This window comes from Castanea sativa, chromosome 7 (assembly GCF_040712315.1).
Source record: "Castanea sativa cultivar Marrone di Chiusa Pesio chromosome 7, ASM4071231v1".
In the NCBI taxonomy this organism is placed as follows: Eukaryota; Viridiplantae; Streptophyta; class Magnoliopsida; order Fagales; family Fagaceae; genus Castanea; species Castanea sativa.
In genome coordinates, this window is record NC_134019.1 from 3,364,198 (window position 1) to 3,386,456 (window position 22,259).

General features: G+C 31.8%; 2 pseudogenes; both read right to left on the reverse strand.

Moving 5' to 3' along the window:
• Nucleotides 1-1,801: 1,801 nt before the first annotated feature.
• On the reverse strand, nt 1,802-4,604 carry LOC142642124 (putative pectinesterase/pectinesterase inhibitor 12; annotated as a pseudogene).
• A 10,894-nt stretch (nt 4,605-15,498) lies between these two features.
• Nucleotides 15,499-18,835, reverse strand: LOC142605340 (putative pectinesterase/pectinesterase inhibitor 12; annotated as a pseudogene).
• Between the last annotated feature and the right edge of the window lie 3,424 nt (nt 18,836-22,259).

Genomic DNA, 22,259 nt, shown 5'->3' on the forward strand with positions numbered 1-22,259 from the left:
TCCTCCTTAAGGTTTTTTACCGGTTAGGTTTTCCTGGGTTATCATATCGTTGTGTTCTTTATATTTCTGTATTATTTACATGATATGATTTAAATGTGTTAACCTAGGTCTGATTAATTTATCTAAGTAATCACTCGGTTATATAACTAGGTTAAACATCTTGTGTTTAAGGGTTCTAAAACTTTACATGATTTATTTTGCATTAAATTATGCAACAATTTTCTTGGACTCTAAAGTCATAGATTACCCTAAATTCTCTTATATAAGCAACATTATGTTGTCATATCTTATTTGGTACTTAACTCCAAACTAAAAAAAAAAAAAAAAGTCCAGCCTGGAGAACAAAAAAAAATTGGTGAATTAATGATTATGACATTGAGAGGAAAATATGATTTTGAGAAAATTGGAAAACTAAACAATTTGAACCCAAAAAAAAAAAAAAAAGCACTTCCAATTTGACTCTATCGAAACTATTTTATATTATGTTTTACTAAACAACAACAACAAAAAGAGGTGATTTTTAGGGTATGATTTGTTTCCCATTTACTTAGCTATATAGCCGCTAAACATACAAGCACAGCTAGCCTCTAATTTCTTTTAAATTATTATAACTGAAATTTGTAAAAATAAAGGAAAATAAATGAAATGATATATTTTCCAATCTTAATGTTTAAACTTATTGTAGAAATTAAGGAAAACTAAATCATTAATAAGATCTTCTGTTTTTTTTTTTTTTTTTCGAAGTTACTTCCAAAGATAAGGCTAGTACATAGAGGGATGGGGGCACCTTGAAGTATTGGTTGTCCATAGACAAGAGTTTTTAAATATCTCTATCATCAAGATGAGACACTAATTGACTTTTGATTTAGACGGGATTTAAACCCAAGATCTTTTACTTGACACCAAGATACTTTATTAGTTGAGCTAATTCTAGAATTTACAATTTATGGACAAGTTAGCCACACTTCTTAATGTGGTTAACGTCGTCAATATGACAATATCCCTTAAATTTATGTATATATTGACAAAACTTTTTTAAAAAAATTAATTTTTTAAAGAGGGAGGGTCATAGGCTCATATGTATGGGTTAATACTTTTTTTTTTTATAGGGGTTTAGTTGCTTATTTCTTTTTTCCTTTTTGTGTGTTTGACTAGCTTAAATCTTGAGAGGGGCTTAAGCATTACTTTTGGAACACTAAAATTTTAATATGTGTGTGTGTGTGTGTGTATTGAGAGAATTTCAACCTATGATGTCCGCTCCTAATAAGAATTTCACCATTTGATATTGGTGTGTTTTTGGTGTGGTAAATGCTAAAATTTTAGCATTTAGCACATCTGGTGCTAATGCTCTTAAACACTCAATTCCTGTAAAGGCTATATACTAAATCTAATTACTTTCATCAATCGCTTTTGAGTCTTTAGAATCTTGATAGATAAATCACAGTTATATGCATAATTGTAAGTATCGTATGATACATATCATATCATGTACAAAAAAAATTTGTATCATTAGGGCGTATAAAAAATTCTCTTAAATAATACGATACATAGGTGCATATATTCAGAATTTATAATGAATACACATTTTATATTTTTATATCTATAATTTTTTTATAATTTTATTAGGTGTACGATATGATACAAAATACAGAAAAATAAAAAATCAATTCTTAATACGATTTACGTTTTAACAACTATGGTTATATGTATTAGAATGACATTTCCTTTGAGAAAGTAAAATTATTTTTGCCATAAGACAATTCCATTTAATTATTACATTTTTTTTTATACTAGATCAAAGTTAAACCCCATGATCGTAAGGAAATGCAGTGGAATCCAACCATTCATCACCACTAATGAACTCTGACACCGTGAAATTATACGAAGCATCAACATCCATTTTGTGATACCCTTTCCATTGAACTCTATCATCAGTTGATGAGCCGGGCCCACCATTGTCATACTCCCCGTAGTACAAAGTTTCTAATTCTTGATCATCATTATCATTAGACCATTGTGTCCACCCAGCTGGGTTAATGAAGGAGTCAATGTGAGAATTTAGATAGACTGTTCGAGAGTACACCCTCCATGGCCTTCCTAGGTAGCTTTTCACGTTGCTAGAATTAGAGTACAAATCATTTGTAGCAAGAATTGAACAGTTCTGGATGGAAATTCCAGTGTCCTCATCTGGGCTGTCACGAGACTGTGAATTGGCCAGACATTGGCATTTGAGACCAAATATTACATCCTTGGAATATAACTGCTGCATTCCCAAGTATGAAATCTATAGTCCCCAATATGTCACACTCTCGGTAGAATTGTCGAAAGGAATGGACATACAATGTATCCTGGTAACCATTAATATGACACTTGTACAAAGCTGCAAAGTCCGCATTTACACTTAAGGCAACTGCTTGATGTTTCTTTGCTCCAGCCTTATTCTCAATACATATGTCTCGTGCCAGAAAGCCATAACCAGACACCGCTGAAATCCAATTTAATTCAATTTGAACACGAAAATAAATTAATACAAGTTAAATAAATATAATACATATTGAGTGTCAATGGCAAAAGATAAATAAAACAATAGACATAATAATTTTTTTTAACATATTTCAACTTAATAATATATGAAAACATAACTCATCACTTTTTTAAATCCTAAATATTATATATGATTGATTTTGAATTAAATTGCGCAACAATTTCCTTGGACTCTAAAGTCATAGATTACCCTAAATTCTCTTATATAAGCAACAATATGTTGTCATATCTTATTTGGTACCTAACTCCAAACCAAAAAAATAAAAAAGTCCAGCTTGGAGAACCAAAAAAACATGGTGAATTAATGATTACGACATTGAGAGGAAAATATGATTTTGAGAAAATAATTGAAAAACTAAACAATTTGAACCCAAAAAAAAAAAAAAAATAGCACTTCCAATTTGACTCTATGGAAACTATTTTATATTCTGTTTTACTAAACAACAACAACAACAAAAGAAAAAAAAAAAAAAAAGAGGTGATTTGTAGAGTATGATTTGTTTCCCATTTACTTAGCTATACAGCAGCTAAACATACAAGCACAACTAGCCTCCAATTTCGTTTAAATTATTATAACTGAAATTTGTAAAAATGAAGGAAAATAAATGAAATGATATATTTTCCAATCTTAATGTTTAAATTTATTGTAGTAAGGAAAACTAAATCATTAATAAGATCTTTCTTTTCTTTTTTTCGAAATTACTTCCAAAGATAAGACTAGTACATAGAGGGATGGAGGCACCTTAATTAAAGTATTGGTGGTCCATAAACAAGAGTTTTTAAATATCTCTATCATCAAGACTAGACATTAATTGACTTTTGATTTAGACAGAATTCAATCCCAAAATCTTTTACTTGACACCAAAATATTTTATTAGTTGAACTAATTCTAGAATCCACAATTTATGGACAAGTCAGCCACACTTTTTAAGGTGGTTAACGTCTTCAATATGACAATACCCCTTAAATTTATGTATTTATTAACAAAACGTTTTTTTTTAATTTAAGTTTTTAAAGAGGGAGGGCCATAGGATCATATGTATATTAAGAAAATTTCAACATATAACTTTGGCTCTTAAGTTGGTTAAATATATATAAATGTAATACAGAAGGCTAAACATACCTAGAGTTGCAGATCTGAAAGTTGTCCAGCCGTCCCCCACGCTCCTCTTACCAGTAATTATAGTGATATCAGCTCCATCTCCGAGCAGAACAATGTGGGTCTTGTAAGATGGGATTTCCACATTTTCTTCATAAAGTCCTTGTTTCACATAGATATGTGTTTTATCGTTGCTGTTGTTTGGAGCAAAGTTGATAGCATCAGTGATGGTGGTGAAGTTTCCAGTTCCATCAGCAGCCACAGTCAGCACCTTACTCGGGTCAATTTCACTCTCCAATATCCGAGTCCGACGCTTTAATTTCTTTGAAATCCACGTTGGAACACCCAAGTCCATGAGGCGCCTTTTATCATGGCTTTTTTGACTAGACAAAATGGAAAGAGCATTACTTACATGCATATAAGTTTCATTTATGGAACTCAGTAGGGCTGGCTTCAGAGGACCCGAAGCTGAATCCAAACCCTCCAAGCATGTGTTCTTGTTTGTGAGTGCTGCGCTAAGGTATGCTATTGCATCGGCAAGTTTCCGTTGATTAATGGGTGCATCCTGCGGGACTAGGGACACTGTTCTTTGTAAACAAGACATGGTGATTTGTTGGAGTTCCTTGCAGTCCGGGATGGTTCCTTTTTGTTTTTCGATGATATTATTTGAGTTTCCCGCATCCAAGAGCAGACTGGAAAGCTTTCCAGACTCCGATATTGCGGTTTGGAGGGTGTAAAGGAGGTAGGTGTTGGTGTTTGGAATGGCCTCATCTGAGATATTGGTGGAGAGTTTCAGTGAGTCAAAACAGACATCTGGGTATGGTGTGGTTTTGCATACAGACTTTATGGAGGACGAATGTTGGGAATTTTTCATAGAAGAAGAAGAGTTGAAAGCCCATGTTCTTGACAAGCTGATTGCGGAGAGGAGCAAACAAAGTTTCAGAATATTGGAGGAAGCCATCAAAGTTTGATGAGACAAATTGAAGTGTAGACTGACATATATAGATTAAAAGGGCTTACCTAAACAACGTGTAACACGTGATATTACGGTTATTGTGTAACACATGCAGTGGCGGAGCCACATTATAGGTTGGCCTCCCAAAATTTTGAAATATTTTAGTATCCTCTATATATATATATATATATCAGTGTGGCCGATACCGTACCGGTACCGGCCAGTGCACCGGTACCGGTACACTTCTATATTGTACCGGAAAAAATACCGGCCGTACCGGCCGCGTACCGGCCATACCGGCCAATTTCGGGCAATACCGGCCGGTACCGGGTGTACCGGCCGGTACAAAAAAAAATTTTTTTTTTTATTTTTTTATTTTAGTTTTGTAATTTTTGAATTTTTGTAAAGGCATAATGGTAACTTATTTACATTAACTTCTTAGTATTATTTGTTTTCTTAGTATGCAATGAACAACTAAGTTTTCTATTTTTTATATTGTGTTTTTTTTTTTCTTTTATTTGATACTAAAGTCTAAAACTATGAATAATTTGTTTTGAATTGAGGTAATTTTTATAATAAACTTTTATATTTACTATAATATAAGTGAAATATTATATATTTATAAACATGGTTCTAGAGATTTTGGTATGTGTGTGTGTGTGTGTATATATATATATAAAATATCGGTAAACCCGAAACGGTACACCGGTATTGACCGGTATCCGAAATATATCGTACCGGTGGCCAAACCGGTACAGCCTCCGGTACGGTATTGACTTCCTTGATATATATATATATATATATATATATATATATGTTATAAATCGGTTAAGGTGGGCCAAAGAAAAATGAGATTTCCCACCCACCCCCGAAATTTGAGTTGCTCTCCAATGACATTAGAAAGAAAAAAAAAATTGGCTTCCCCCAAGAAAAAAACAAAAATAAATAGCTTAATCTATCCAAACAAATTTTAAATTTTTTTTTTTTTAAAAGCTACATAAGAATCATCCATTATTATTTTTTTCCCTTTTTTTATCATTTCATTTATACATCCAATCAATTAAGTTACAAAGCTTCTGGCTCCATTATATTTAAAAATGTAATTATTTTTCTCTTTGGATTATTTTCCGTACATGTTTAGAGTAAAGTAGATCATTTGTGTGTACTCATTAAAGTTTAGAAAGATTATGTTCATTAGAAAAAGAAAAAAATAAATAACAAGTTCTTACTAATCTAATTGTATATGAATATGTTTTGAATTTATCTAAACCGATTTATGAATACCATAGTTTAGCCCCCCAAGCTAAAATTCCTAGCTCCGTCACTAAACACATGTGATGTTAGGGATATTGTTGAGTCTTTTTAAATTTAAAAAAAAAAAAAAAGTTTATCTCTCAATATGTTTAGAATATCTTTTTTTAGCTTGACTTGACAATTAAAATATATAATATATGTAGTTTTAGTCACGTCACTCTATTAGTAAATTATATGATGTCTAATTCAAATGATAAATTATACGCACCTATATATAATCACGTAATAAGTTGAAAAATATGACTTCAAACATTGTAAAATTCTTTGGACGATGGAGAGGGTTACCACGCATGGCATAATGCACAAAAATGTCTTTTAACAAGACTAATACTTGTTGCGCACACTGTTCATTCTAACTGAAAACATGACTTTAAACCATTATTTCAAACTTAAAAACATGACTTTGAAAGTTACTTTTTCGATTATAATGGCCTAATGGGAAGTGTGTGCTTGCACTAGTGTATCCAACAAACAAAGCCCTTTTAATAGTGTTATTTCAGCAACTTGTTCTATTTATTTATTATTTGTGTCTATTTTTTCCCCAATTCCAAGGTTTATTAGATCAGAGTTAAGGAGTGATTAGTGGAAGAAATTGTGTTTTTCAGGCCATTATAACGGAAAAAGTAACTATGCAAGGAGGACTCTGTGCTTTTGGAGCAGTCAAGTCTTTTAAGTTCTTACGGAGACAAATGCAATATGCAAGTGGGACTCTTTGTGCTTATATGGTGTTAGAGACTCTTTTTTCGCCCCACGTGGCACTACCTTATTAGCAACTTATGTCAAATTAATATATTATTGATTTTTTGGGTAAATCTATTTAAAACCCAAAATAAGCTTATATTTCATTCAATTACATAGACTGGGCTCACATGGCTCGTGAGCCCAATGAATCGGGCGGATTGATGGTCCACATTTCTTTTTCATCAATAGAGATCATAACTCATGATATCATCAACATCAACATATGAATCAGGCTCACACAATAAATCAAAGCTCACGGCTCATATTACCTCTCTCATATTCATGGAAAACAACTTCTTCAACAAAAGTCCATATTCACACAAAACGACAACAAAACCCAAAGTACGTTATCTCATCTTCGGATTATGATCCAAGCTCATGAGTCTCTTTGGGAAAATTTTGGGAGTTGTGGTTTGGAGGGCTAAAAGGTATGTTCAGTAAAATTCCAGCAGTTTAAAGTTGATAAAAGAAACATGTTACTTGGCATGTCTTCTTCAACTCCTTGAGCTCTGACGAGTGCGTGTGTAGCGGGTAATATATAGTAAGCATCTCTTATCACATAGCACATAAAATGATAAAACTCCCCATTGCTTTTTTCCTAAAACTTAATATTCATCATATGACAAATACTCAATATCCTCAGCCATCTAAATGCTAAGAAAATAACTATCCATTCAATCTCCAACTGTTTCTATACAAATTTAGAAACTTAATTATATTATTCTACATAAACTAAATTACTACTTTTAGCTAAAATCCAACTCAAACACATGGCCTATTCTGATTGCCTATTTTTAATCTCCAAATACATAGAATATTCATGATATCTCTAATACCCAACTGCTGTTTGCCACAATCAGACCAAATATTCCTCTGCCAGCTGCTAAAGCAGAGCACTAAATGCTCTTCTTGCTCACCAAGATTAAGTCACAACACAATGGGACCTTGACCAAATCTCTAAAACTTCATTAACTATCAACCAATCATTCTCTTATTTACTAAAACTGTGTTATAATAGAACCTTGGACCAAAAATACAAACACCCAAAAAATGAACACTATAAAAAACTAGACCTATAGTGGCTTTTTCTTAGTGGCGTTTGTAAAAATGCCGCTATAGGTACCCTATAGTGGTGTTTTTTATAAACACTGCTATAAGTATATCTATAGCTACGTTTGGGAGTCCTATAGTGGCGTTTTAAAAAAACTAAGTCTCTAGCAACATTTCAAATGGCCTATGGTAGCGTTTTTAAAAGGCCACTATAGGCCCTTGTAAGACCAGGACCTATAGTCAAACGCCACTATAGCCCAGCACCAAAAAAAAAAAAAAAAAAAAAAAAAAAAAAAAAAAAACCAAATGTTCCCAAGCTTACAAATACTACGGCATATTCTAGGAATATGCCATAGAATATTCTAGGAACATTCCATGGCATGTTCTACAATATTTCAAAAAAAACTAAAACTAAAACTAAATGGTCATGGTTTCAAGATAAAAAAAATATGGAATATTCCTAGAATATGCCTAGAATATTCTATGACATATTCCAGAATATTTGAATAATAGATATGTGTGTGTGTGTATATATATATATATATATATATATATATATATATTTAAATGTATATATTATTATATTTATATTTAAACGAGATATGGTATGTCCACAATATTTTTACAACTTTTTTCACAACAAATTATAAGCGGTTAGTTGTTCTTTCTCAAAAAAAAAAAAAAAAGTGGTTAATTGTTATTGGTTCAAATTTAAACTTAACACTAAGATTACTTTTTTGCCTCAACAATAACAACTGGTAACAACCAAGTACTTAAAATTTGGTGTAAAAATATTGTGAACATATCATTTCTCTATTTAAATTTATATATATATATATATATATATATATATACACACACACACACACATATGAGGGACCAGCAAAAAAATTTTAAAAAAATTTCAAAATTCAAAATTCAAAATTCAAACCCACCTAACCCACTCACCTTATCAATCCATTTTCTCCACGTCCTTATTCTTCAGACTTGTTTCTTTTCTTTTCTTTTCTTTTTTTTCCTTTTTTTTTTTCTTTCTTTTTCTCCCTTATCTCCACTCCTTCATCTTTCTTCTTTTCTCTATTTTTTTTGTCCTTCTTTCACTGCACACCTGAATTTATTCTTTTCTCTTCCTCTCCATTTTGATTTTATTTCTCCTATTTTATTTGTGGTGGTGTTAATGTTAGTGGGTTTTGGATTTGAAGATGGTGTTGCAACTTGTTAATTTTGTTTAAATTTGTAAATGGTGCTGCTATTATGGGATTTGTGATTGAAGAAAGAGTGATATTGTGTTTGATGCCATTGGTTGTATAGTTGCAAGTAAATATTTTTTTAAAAAAAAATTTAATGATTGTTTTAGTCTATCCCTTGTTTGTTGTCAACTTTGCTTCGTGGGTCTCTGAGATTTTTGATTAATTTTTGTGAATTCTTTGGCTTTTTATTATTGATAGGCATAGAGATCTCAAGTGTGATAATATCTTTGTTAATAGAACCAACAAAGTAGTGAAAAATTCAAAATCTATTTGATGATTTCTTTTGGCAAGTTAATTGGTCTATGGCAGCTAAAAGTGGGGTGGAGTTGCTTTTTTTCTTTTTTTATGTGAGCATGTTGTGTTTGATTTTGAATTTTTTTTAGGTGAGTTTGTGTTTTATTTTGAATTTGCTGGGCTAGCTATAGTGTTTGTATTTTGTCTTATTTATGTATTTTGTTTTGTTTTGTTTTTTATCTTTTTATTTAATTACAATTTTAATTCAGTTAAAAAAAAAATTTGATTACCAAAAATTAATTTTTGGTAATCAATTTTTATTTGTTGGTGGTTTTTGGCTATAGTGGCGTTTGTTAAACGCTACTATTGTACGTACCGTCACTATAGACCTATAGTGGGATTTCTAAACACCACTATAGACCAATTTTTTTACTCTTAAAAAAGGCTATAGTGGCGTTTGACAAATGCCACTATAGCCTTTTTTTAAAATAAAAAAATTGGTCTAAACACCACTATAGGTCTGTAGTGGCGGTACATTAGTGGCATTTGTAAACGCCATTATAGCAAATGCTGCTATAGCCTAAATGTGCCTATAGTGGCTTTTTAGTACCTATAGTGGCGTTTCACAAACGCCACTATAGACCCAATTTTTTGTAGTGGAAGCATTTCCAATAGAATCCCAGCAGTGTATTCAGCACTTGACACCTGATTGAAACTGATATCGCCAGCCATTTAATGCTGAAATCCCAGTAGCTAGCTACTATACCCAAAATAGCAAGACACCCTTAAAAGAGATCTTACCATTTTCAGCCAAATTCATGAAATATCCATCCTAGTAGCCTGACATCTGACCTCATCTGCTTCCGCCCCAAGCAACAGCTGTCTCGTAACAACTGTCTTATGATAGTTTTTCCTGTCAGCTGGGACAACTTTTCCTGATAGCATGGACAACCTTTTCAAATTAGTTGTGACAGCTAACCCTAACCTAGCAACCTTAACATTACAAATTTTCCTTATTTGGCTAAAACCCAAAACCAACTAAGTGACTATCTCTTTCTTGCTAAAATATTTTCATTTTCTGCTTCTCTTTCCCCAGCAACTACTACCCAAAATAGCAAGAACATCTTAAAACTAAACATACCATTCTTGGCCAAATCCTAGGATGGATTTTCTGAAGATTCATTGCTATTTGGGACAGATTTTGGTTGAGATTATTTACTAAAATACCCTTTTAAACTCTGCTATAATTAAAACCCTTCATCAACACCTCAAGACAACCAAGAGGGAATGACAACTCTCTCATGAACTTATCCATTCTCTCTCTCTCTCTCTCTCTCTCTCTCTCTCTCTCTCTCTCTCTCTCTCTCTCTCTCTCTCTCTCATATTATCTTCTTAAGCTCTTAATGAAATTTTGAGCTTCTAAGTTTCTAGTTTCCAAATTAGGAGCTAAACTTTTCAGTCCTTAGCTCATAAATGCCCTTCATAAGCCATTATATATCTTCCAGTAGAAGATTCCAATAGCAAATCCCAATAACACTGCTAAACACACTACAACACTATTACCCTCACTCTCCATATTCAGAAAATACACCTATCCTACTGCTCCTATCTCCAAATACTTAAACACATCTCCATACTCTTCTTCAAAATCTTTACTCTTGGAAAGCAATCTCTACAACTTCTCCAGCGGTTATAATCTCATATTTTTACTATCTTTAACCTTCATAGCTTTCATACTTCCATATATCATACATATTACAAATACTACATCCCACAAAACATCTATATCTTTTACCATCTCCACACTTCTCAAGAGATATCAAACATTCATACTAAAAGCCCTTCTCATGGAAGGCATAAATTTCTAATGCTAAAACCCGTCTCCTAGAAGGCACCAAAATCTCATATCAAAATCCTTCTCATGGGATGCACAAACCCATCTTACATAAAACATTTCTCTTAGAAGGCACAAATACTTCATCCAAAAGCTCTTCTCATGGAAGGCAACACTATTCAAAACTTCACAACAACTAAAAGAGCATTGTCAAGGGGAAAACTCATTTAAATGCATGATAAGAGGGGCAAACTTAACCAGCTCCTACACACAGCTGGACATACTCTCTCTCCCTCCAGTTGCACCCATTTTTCCTCCCCAATCTTAAAGTTATCATGACAAACTGTCTCTCTACCACTGGGGTCACTCTACTGGAATATTATCAACTGACAGAAGCTGTACAGCTGGAGTTACAAACCATACAAAGATAAGTGATTTTGCTTCCATATCTTTAAATTTACATCATTGAATATATGATTACTTCACCTTTAAATACATATTACTTTATTTCAACTATTATTACAACCATTGATCAAAGCTAATATATCAAACACATATTACATATTTATTCAACAATTATCTTGATTCTTAAATTTTGGCTTTAATGGTTTTGTAAGCTTAAAAGTACGCCGGTAGCCATTGGACCATGTGGCCCAATGTTGAGTTCCGGATGCAACTCCCCAAACAAACCTAGGTCTAGTAAGGTCACCCCTCCAAAGGACTACACATGGCTGAACAACCGAAAAAGGCCCCCGAACATATGGTAACTAACGATTAAACACGCTCAATAATGTAATATATGTACACTATGTTCGTATAAAGTTCACATTTTTTTTCCTTTTTAAGAATGCATACCACTAACACATGATTTTCCATGATGTGTAGACAATCAAAACCCTTTTAAATTTATTGGGATAAACCCCTTCCCCCCCACCCCCAAAAAAAACATCGCTAGATGGTGATGAATTGTGGTAAAAGTTGTGAAAAATATTATGCTACTAACATTTCTCTTGTTCTGGAACAATAGGATTCTCTCAATTTCACCCACACACATACCATTTTATTTCAAGCTTAGGATCCTTTCTATTTTCACTATAAAAATGGCAACAATCAAATTTACTTAAAAATAGTGTTTATATATATATATATATATATATATATATATATATATATATATATATATATATATATATTATAAAAATGAAGCCTTTGACTTTTGTTGACTTCATAATATATTGACACATAAGATTTGTTACTCTAAAAAATTAACACATCATTTTTAATTTTTTTAATTTATTTAAAATTTTCCTAAAAAACCTAAACCCTACAAGCAAGTAATGAAAACCCGAATACAAAATTACATCTATAAAAAACACACAAAAAACTACACCACCAATAACATACCCACCAAGTCAATGAAGCCAACTCAACTGAAAGCACCTAATCATGTCATCGTGTTGAGCCCAAAAAGAATTGGGAAGATTGAGTAGTGTTTGTGGTACACATTCCCTAAAGAATACATATCGAAGTTATGGAAACATGGGGGTAAAAGAAAATTAATAGTTCTACTACTGCTGAGATGAATCAGAGGACAAAGGTCATGAACAACATTACAATTGATTACTTCTACTGGCATTGAGATTGAGCATCAGAGGCCAAAGTTGATGGTTCATGGGATCAAGAGATGTGCACCTCTTCCTACAATTAAATGTTCAGGTTCCTTTCATTTTTGACCTAATTATTAACTCCTACTTGGTCCCCAAGTTCAGCCATTATCACTAACTAATATGTAACCCATGCATAGACTAATAGGCAAAGATGCATTTAAAAATAAATATATTTTTTTAATCATAAAATATATATATATATATATATATATATATATATATATATATATATATAAGTGATTGAATTATTAGAAAATGATAGGCCAAGAATGTATTGACCCCTTTGGTAAATTAATCAATTAATTAGTCAAGTTAATTAATTATATTCAATTACATGCAATAAGCGTGATAACACAAACAAATCACCAACTAAAGTAAATGCAGTGAAAAATAAATTTGACACAGGTAATTTGTTTACGAATGGAGAAAACCATCGAGGCAAAACTCCATTGGGTGAATTTAAGGTCACTACTCCCAAGAATCTATTATTATCAAAACAAGCGTTTACAAGTAAAGAAATCTCAGTACCTTATACCAACCTATAGTTGAACCCTTACCTCAATACCCAATTAGACTTGTAATGTAATGACAATCTCTCATTTCAATGCATGGCTCCCAATACATGACTAACTAATCGATACACGGATCTCAGTATGTGACTTACTCTTTTGCACGAATTCAAATACGTGACTAACACACCAACTTAAGGAAGACGTTGGCTGCAAAGTTCTTCAGTTCATCCAACGATGAAGATCAAGAAACTCCTTGATTATAAACCTTGGCGTAAAGACCTAGCAACTTCTTCAAAGAATATGATGAGCTAGGGCAAATTATCTTCGATCATAATATGCATGAATAATCACTTTGCATCACTTGAGACAGCCCTTAAAACAATCCTTATATATGTCTAGGGTTGTGAAAAATGAAACCCTACACAAATAAACTTGGATATGCATGAAAAAAAATCTGGACATCTAAATTTCGTAATTCTTGATAGATACTATTTCTATCGAGTAGCTATCGAGATTCATCATTAAATCTCGATAGATATCTATCTGTTGAGTTATTTGTCAAGTTTTAATGAACAACACTTTTTCACTTGTTTATTGAACAGATTTGTACAGTTTTAATACTAAACTTGAACTCTTATTCCTTGAAGTACTAAACCGATCCTAGATCTACCCAATTACAGGTAAAGTGTGTTTTGTCAAGGGATTAGCCAATTTACATAACATATGTTCTAACAAGTTCCACATATGTCCTAACAGAAAAAATAAACATATTTTTTTTAATCATAATATATATATATATATATATAATTGATTGAATTATTAGAAAAAATAAACATAATTTGATGGATATTAAAATTACTGTCTAATTTTAATGCTACTTATGATCATTTTTATTCTAATTTTTAATAAGATAGAATGTGTGGTGATTTTTTTTTAGTAGATATATGATTGGTTTTTTGTTTTTTATTATAAAATTTTATTAGTATTGGTCTCTTAGTATTTTTCACTCATTAACTCATTTGACATAAAGATTAAAAAACTTCAGTAGACATATGGCACAAAATTAACCCACAATTAAAATTTAATTTGGGATCTAATAGAATTTTGTGATCTAATAGAATTTTGTCTTAACTTTGAGTTTTAATACACACACACACACACACACACACACACACACACACACATAGGGTTGGGTTCAAGTTACACTTGGTCTAACTTTAAACAATATTACACCACTCAATATTTTTTAAGTGGATGTGAATATTGACAAATCCACCGTTGGATTACATTATCTTCACATATTCTCTATGCCTGTAAAATTTCAAGGTGATCAAAGATTAATAGTCATGTAATCAATCAGATGTTAAAATTGAAGTTGTTATAGTTTAAAATAATGTATAAAATGTGAGTTTATGGATCAAATTGTAAATAACATCTAATTAATATGAAAGTTGGCATGCATGTTAAGAACATATAGAACATGTAATTCAATGGTTGAATTTTCAAAATATTAATTCAATAACAAGTTATTGGATGGTGTAACATTACTTAGAGTTACACCAGGTGTAATTTAAACCCAACCCATATATGTGTGTGTGTGTGTGTGTGTGTGTGTATATATATATTAGTCTCAATTAAGGTTAATTAGTCCCTTAATTTAAGCAATTAGTGATTAATTTCCACCTGAGTTAAATTATGTGCATGCAATCTTATGGTAAGTTGTAGTCCAAACCAATAGGAAAATGACACGTCACTAATTTTAAATTGGTCAATAATTAGACCAATTAGATTTGATTGTCCATAACCACATGGCCAGACTTAATTCATGAGGGTGCATCCTTATTGTTGAAATTTGTTTTCTTGAAATCTTTCAATCCGATAGTCCAATTGAGGTTCGTAACCAATCTTTTTGGTTGTTATGATATTGAGACTAATTTGGCGAGAAGTAATCAAGGATCCAATAGCCAAAATTAATATATGCTACCCTCACATGTGAATTTACCATTTTACCCCTTATGTGAAATTAAATGCAATTTGCAAAATAAGATATTTACACATAGATTTATAATCTATTATATTTATAATCATCTAAAGGCATTAAAATAAGGCTAATTGATTTAATTAATTAACTTTAAGTGGCAAGACTTTTTATAGATAAATCACCATTACATGTATTACAATGACCTACTACATAATGTTATTTGTTACCTTTGAGGAACTAAAACTATATATTTTGGCCATAAGATTGGCACAAAATAAAGACCAAAGTGAATTTCATTTATTCAATGACTCTTTATACTATTCATCATAAGGAAATGTAGTGGAATGCAACCATTCATCACCACTAATGAACTTAGACACCATGAAATTACATGCATCATCATCGTCCATTATGTGATATCCTAGCCAAGTAACTCTATCATCCGTTAATGAGCCAGGCCCGTAATTTTCGTACTCCCCATAATACAAAGTGTTTAATTCTTGATTATCATCATCATCATCGAAAGACTGCGTCCACCCAGTTGGGTCAATGAAGTCATCAATGTAGGAATTTAGGTAGACTGTTCAAGAGTACGCCCCCCCATGGCCTTCCTAGGTAGCTTTTCACTCTACTAGAACTAGAAGATAAATCATCCAATTTAAAAATTGAACAATTCTAGAAGGAGATTCCAGTGTCCTCATCTGGGCTATCACGAGATTGTGCTGTAATAACCGTAAATTGGCCAGACATTGGCATTTTGGAAAAAAATTTACACCCTTGAAATACAGCTACTGCATTCCCAAATATGAAATCTATAGTGCCCCATATGTCACACTCTCGATAGAATTGTCAAAACGAATGGACATATAATGTATTCTCAAAACCTTTAATGAAGCACCTGTACAATGCGACATAGTCCGCATTTACTCTCAAGGCAACTGCTTTATGTTTCTTTGCTCCAGCCTTGTTCTCAATACATATGTCTTGTGCCAAAAAGTGTTCACCAGACACCGCTAAAATTCAATTTATTAAATCATTAATTAGTTAGAGGTTTTAAAGAAAATTAAAAAAATAAAAACAAAATAAAAATAGAAACTTAGAAAGATTCTAAAGTTAGTACTTATTTTTTTACAAAAGCTTAAAAATTAATGTGACATGAAATATCAATGGTGCCACTTCAACAACATATAAAAAAGTGTATAATTATTTTAGGAGAGATGATGGGAATCTAACAAATTTTGCAATATAACCTTTACAAATTGGTATGTCACCATAGATAAAAAATAAAATAAATAAAAAATTCAAGACATTCATTTATTATACTTACGCATTACATACCATTCTTTGGCTAAGTAGTTCAATCTATGTTTGTATTTCAATAATTTCATCAAAATGAAACTCTATTAAAGTTTTAAGGGGCTCACTAAAGTTTTAAAAAATTAAATATATTTTTCTTTAATAGATAAGTGGATAACTATCGAATATACCACATTTTTTACTATTAACTATTTTTTAACAGATTTGTAACACATGGCTCTTTTATTCTTATCAAATATGCAAATATTACTTATATTTTTTATAATTTGGAAACTGTGAGAAAAGAAATTTGAATTTTGGATTTTTTTTTTAAAGCACTAGAAGCGTGAATTAAGTTACATGGCACTTTGACACATAAATGATGGCCAAAATGACAAAATGTCTTTGTTCTGAAACTATTTAGGGATATACCCTTGTTTTGAAACTCGACTTTTTAAAAATTAAGTTTCAATGAAAAACTCAATTTAACCAAAATCAAGTTACTTGCAAAAACTTACATGGAACTCGAGTTCATTGGACTCGAGTTCCATGTAAGTTTTTGCAAGTTTTTTGCCTATAACTCAATTTTCTAAAAATCGAATTTCCGTAATTTTTTATTGAAAGACGATTTTTAGAAAATTGAGTTTAAAACAGAGGTATATCCCTAAATAGTTTTAAATAGAGGCATTTTATTATTTGTTTTGGGCAAAAAATGGTATTTTGCTATTTTGGCCCATAAATGATATACAATAAAAGCAGGACAACTTCAGTTATGAAAAAGCTTTACTGTTCAATCAAGCAAATTACTTTCTGATGTCATTATGGAGAGCACTTTTGGTTAGCTAGTTGATCTTTTGAATTCAGATACGATTTGCCAACCGGAAGTCGCGGAGTTTCTTGAGGATATTACTCGTATTTGTGGAAATTTTTGCTATATATGCTTTGTTAGTGTACCTTTTTGGTGTAATTAAGCTGCTCTAATTCTTGCTAGTGTTGCTAAAAAAAATGAGTAGACCATTGTTTTTATTAAAAGAATACTAATCTTTTCTTTTTCATTGTACAACTTTAGGCCCTTTCATAATATTGTTCTAGTAACATTGTTTAAGTGTTGTGAAAATACGTATGAATGACAAAGTATTGTAAAAATACGAAAACTATTGTTCAAACAATATTACCAAACAAACTCTTTTATCTCTAATAAATAAAGTTTACCGTCGTTTCAACTTATATCTCATGTGTGTTAGATGTTTGTACAATTTTGAATTAAAAAATGTACTTTTTTTTTTTTTCTTTCTAACATATGATCCTATATTAAGCACAGGGGCACAATACAACTAAACTAGTATAAAAGTAAAACAGAAGACATGCAATGCAATTAAAATATTAATTTAATTAGTTAAACATACCAAGAGTTGTAGATCTGAAAGTGGTCCAGCCATCGGCCACGCTTCTCTTACCAGTAATTATAGTGGCATCAGTTCCATCTCCTCGCAGAAAAATGTTTCTCTTGTAAGTTGGGATTTCCACATTTTCCTCATAAACCCCTTTTTTGATATAGATAATTGTTTTATCATTGCTATTGTTTGGAGCAAAGTTGATAGCATCAGTGATGGTGGTGAAGTTTCCAGTTCCATCAGCAGCTACGGTCAGCATCTTGCTTGGGTCACATTCACTCTCCAATATACGAGTCCGACTCTCTAATTTTTTTGAAATCCACGATGGAACACCCATGTCCATGAGGCGCCTATTATTCAAGCAGAGGCGCCTATTGTTATGGCTTTCTTGGCTAGACAGAATGGAAAGAGCATTACTTACATGCTTATAAGTGTCACGCACGGCACTCACTAGGGTTAGCAACAAAGGACCCGAAGCTGAATCCAAGGCTTCCAAGCATGTGTTCTTGTTTGTGAGTGCTGCGCTAAGGTAAGCTGCTGCATCGGCTTGTTTCTGTTGATTAATGGGTGCATCCTGGATTAGGGACACTGATCTTTGTAAAGAGGACAAGGTGATTTGGTGGAGTTCCTTGCAGTCCTGGATGGTACCTCTTTGTTTTTCGATGACATTATTTGGGTTTCCGGCATCCAACAACATATTGGAAAGCTTTTCAGACTTCGATATTGCGGTGTGGAGGGTGTTAAGGAGGTAGGTGGTGATGCTTGGACTAATCTCATTTGAGATATTGGAGTGTATCAATGAGTCAATACAGACATCTGGGTATGGTGTCGTGTTGCAGGTAGATACTATGGAGGACAAATTTTGGGAACATTTCAAAGAAGAAGAAGAGTTGAGAGCCCATGTTCTTGACAAGCTGACTGCAGAGAGAAGCAAAAAAAGTTTCAGAATATTGGACGAAGCCATCATAGTTTGATGAGACAAATTGAAGTTTAGATTAGAAAGGCCCAAGTGTGTGTGTGTGTGTGTATATGCAAGCGCGCTTGAAATTATAGACAATGTGTGAACAGAGTGTACAAGAATAAGCGTGTAAAATTATTTTCCCATTGCTGAGCCTGAGCTCCATAAGTAAAATAATGCAATTCGGAACATTAACGACTTAAAGTTATGTTGTATACTTTTTTTTAAAGACTTTAAAAGTAATGAATTGGATTACACAGACTTTGATAGCAGAGTGTGGAAAAACATTCTTTTACACTTATTTGCAATTACCATTTCACACATATCTACAATTGACGTGGAAATAGTGTCCTTACATTAAAAAAAAAATCTGCATTTTAACGTATAAAAGTGAACATAAAAGAGAGAAAAAAATAGCAGATATCTGATAATCAAAACCTTAATGACAATGCTATATGCTTCTTTTCTTTTCTTTCACCGAAAACATAGAGCAGTGATGTCAAAGTTCTACGCTTCGGATGGAGAAGGCCAACGTGCACAGCATGATGAGAAATAAGGTTTAACAACATGCATCACAGTTTTCACATCATTTTAAACAACAATATTCAAACACCTAAAGAGACCTTTATTTTCTCGCATTCCAAGGTTTATTTGATCAAGAGTCAGGAGTGATGGGTGGAAGACCGAAGACCCTAAGTTCCCCTTAAAATTTGTTTTTCAGGACATTGCCTTTCGGAGCAGAAGTATTCAAAGTTCTAAGTTGTAACGCTTACGAGGGGGCAGATGCAATTATGCAAGTAGGACTCTTGGTGCTTATATGGGTAACTGTAACTGACCAACAGTTCTTTTTCCCTTTTTAGATTAGGAAACCATTCACTGTATAATATAACATACACTTTTCATATAAAGTTCACAGTTTTACCACGGTGATCCAGTGGCTATTGCCCTACTCTCAAATAATTTGGTACAGCATACAAGATCAACTGCAACTAATGATCTAAAGCTTTAAGTGGGATCTCAGAGTCACAAACGGGGTGTTTGTGTGCAACAAATTTAGATAGAAGAGTCATTCGAAGCTGCGTGTGGTCACGTAAACAAGTACTAAAAAAGATTTCTTTAGATTTAGGAAAAAATCTATTGTAAAACTTTCATTCTATTTGGTGAATTTGTTCCTTGAGGATTGTTTCGGTTAAATTCTCCACAAGTTTTTTACCTTGAAACAGGACAGTTTCATTCGTTTTCCTAAATCATCATATGACTTGTCTTATTTACTTTTTTGCACTTAATGATATGATTATTTGTGTTTAACCTAGATCTACATAATAAATCTAAGTAACAACTTGTTTAATTAATTAAATTAAATAATCTGGGTGTTTAGGAGTTTAAATAATCAAACAGTTTAGATTATGTCATGTCATCAATTCACTGACAAAACTCCCTAAAATATTTTGTTTTTAAAATTAATTTGAGTGGTGGTTGTGCAGCTATAGACACCGAAATTTATGTAGACTTTTCATACCCCTTAGACATGCACAATTATATAGGCCCACCACAAAACACTAGAGGGAGAAATGTGAAACAATTTACATTATTTTTTGTGTTAATAGACATACCGCTATAACTCAAAAGCCCACATTGTAACCAAGAACCTTGTAGCTTAGCTAGTTGCAATTTTCTTCTATTTCCAAGACATTTAGGGTTAAAATCCTTCTCTTCTATTGTAACAATCAAATTATTAAAAAAAAAAAATACATTGATACATTGTTAAGGTGAACAAATCAAACATATCAAAAATATATATATATATATATATATATATATATATATATATATATATATATATATATATATATATATATCTGTGTGTGCATACGCGCACGCGGGCAAAAACATACAAATATTGCACATTGTGGAGATGTAAATGAAAATTTTAGGGCAATTTTTTTTCGCTACTCAAATGATTGGTTTAAATTAGACATTTTGTAACGATTGATAATATTACACCACTCAATAATTTTTTATTGAATGTGTATATTGACAAATCTAACATTGTATTAGATTCTTCTTACATTTACTTGCAAAATTTTCTAGATAATTAGAGATCAATAACTTTCAAATGGTAAATAACCTCTTATTTATACAAAATTTGGCATATATGCAAGGAAGAATGAGAGTTTATGATCCAATGGTAGAAATTTTAAAATATTATCCAATAAAAAATTATTTCTTGGGTTAATCAATTTGGTATATATGGAATATACCAAATTGAAGGAGGGTATTTTAATCAATTTGGTATATATGGAATATAAAGGGAATCGGAAAAACTTGCTAGGTCTTAACACAAAGTGGATAGTCATAACTCCTTAAAAAATGTATTTTAATTATATATCTAGCTATTTTGGCATTATCTCCCCCTATTACTATATTTAATTTTGTATAATTAAGCTATAATCTGCATTACTCTCTATTATTTATCTTTACATATTTTATTGAATAAAATGTCATTTATTGTGTGTAATTTTATATTTTCAAGAATTCAAGTGAAAAATAAGCTTACAAGTGAAGTAAGGGAGAATGGAGGTTAAATTAGAATTAAAGAGGAGCTAAATGACCATTAATATCATGCTAAAATGTCTAATGAGGTATCTCATGGTACAACTGGAGTGCTTGGGGCGTGTACCATGTTTGAGAGGTTCAAAGTAAGGAAAGAAATCAAAAAGGCATAATCTAAAAAGGAAAAATCAAATTTGATCACTAATCAATATTTTGAGCGTATCTCTCTTCTCAAAAATCCAATTGACCCAAGGCTGGATGGGCTGGAACCGTAACATCAAGTGGCTACTGAAAATCTAGGTGAAAATCAAAAAGTCAAGAGTTTTATTTTCTTTGTTTTCTTTGAAGTTAGGGTTTGAATGTGGATGGTGTGGAATGAATTTTGGAGACACAAAACTTTTATTTTCTTATTCTCTCATGGTAGCTTAAGCCCTCAACTAGGGATAGGAGTTATGTTTCTTCTATTCGGTGTGATAATTTGTTGTGGTTATTCCTAAGTTTTGAAACAACAACATATTTGATTGTTTAATGAGATTTCTTTTTATACATGAGTTCTTCCGTACTTTCAATATGTTCAATCACATCTTTCTTATTGTTTACATGAATTTCTCATAATTTCAATTATAAATCAAGTTTTAAAGTGAATGAGTTTTTCTGAAAACTATTCTAATTGAATACTTAATCTAGGTTACCATGCATTCTTGGATTTTTTCAATTCAACCGAATCATAGACTTTTCATTGTCTAAGAACAATTAATTATGAAAAATATTTCTTTTTAAATCATAAAAAATTTCATTTCGATATAGGAAAACACCCTGATGCCCTGGTGTTTATATTATTAATTTAAACTAGTCATTATTTTTCTTCTTAACAAAA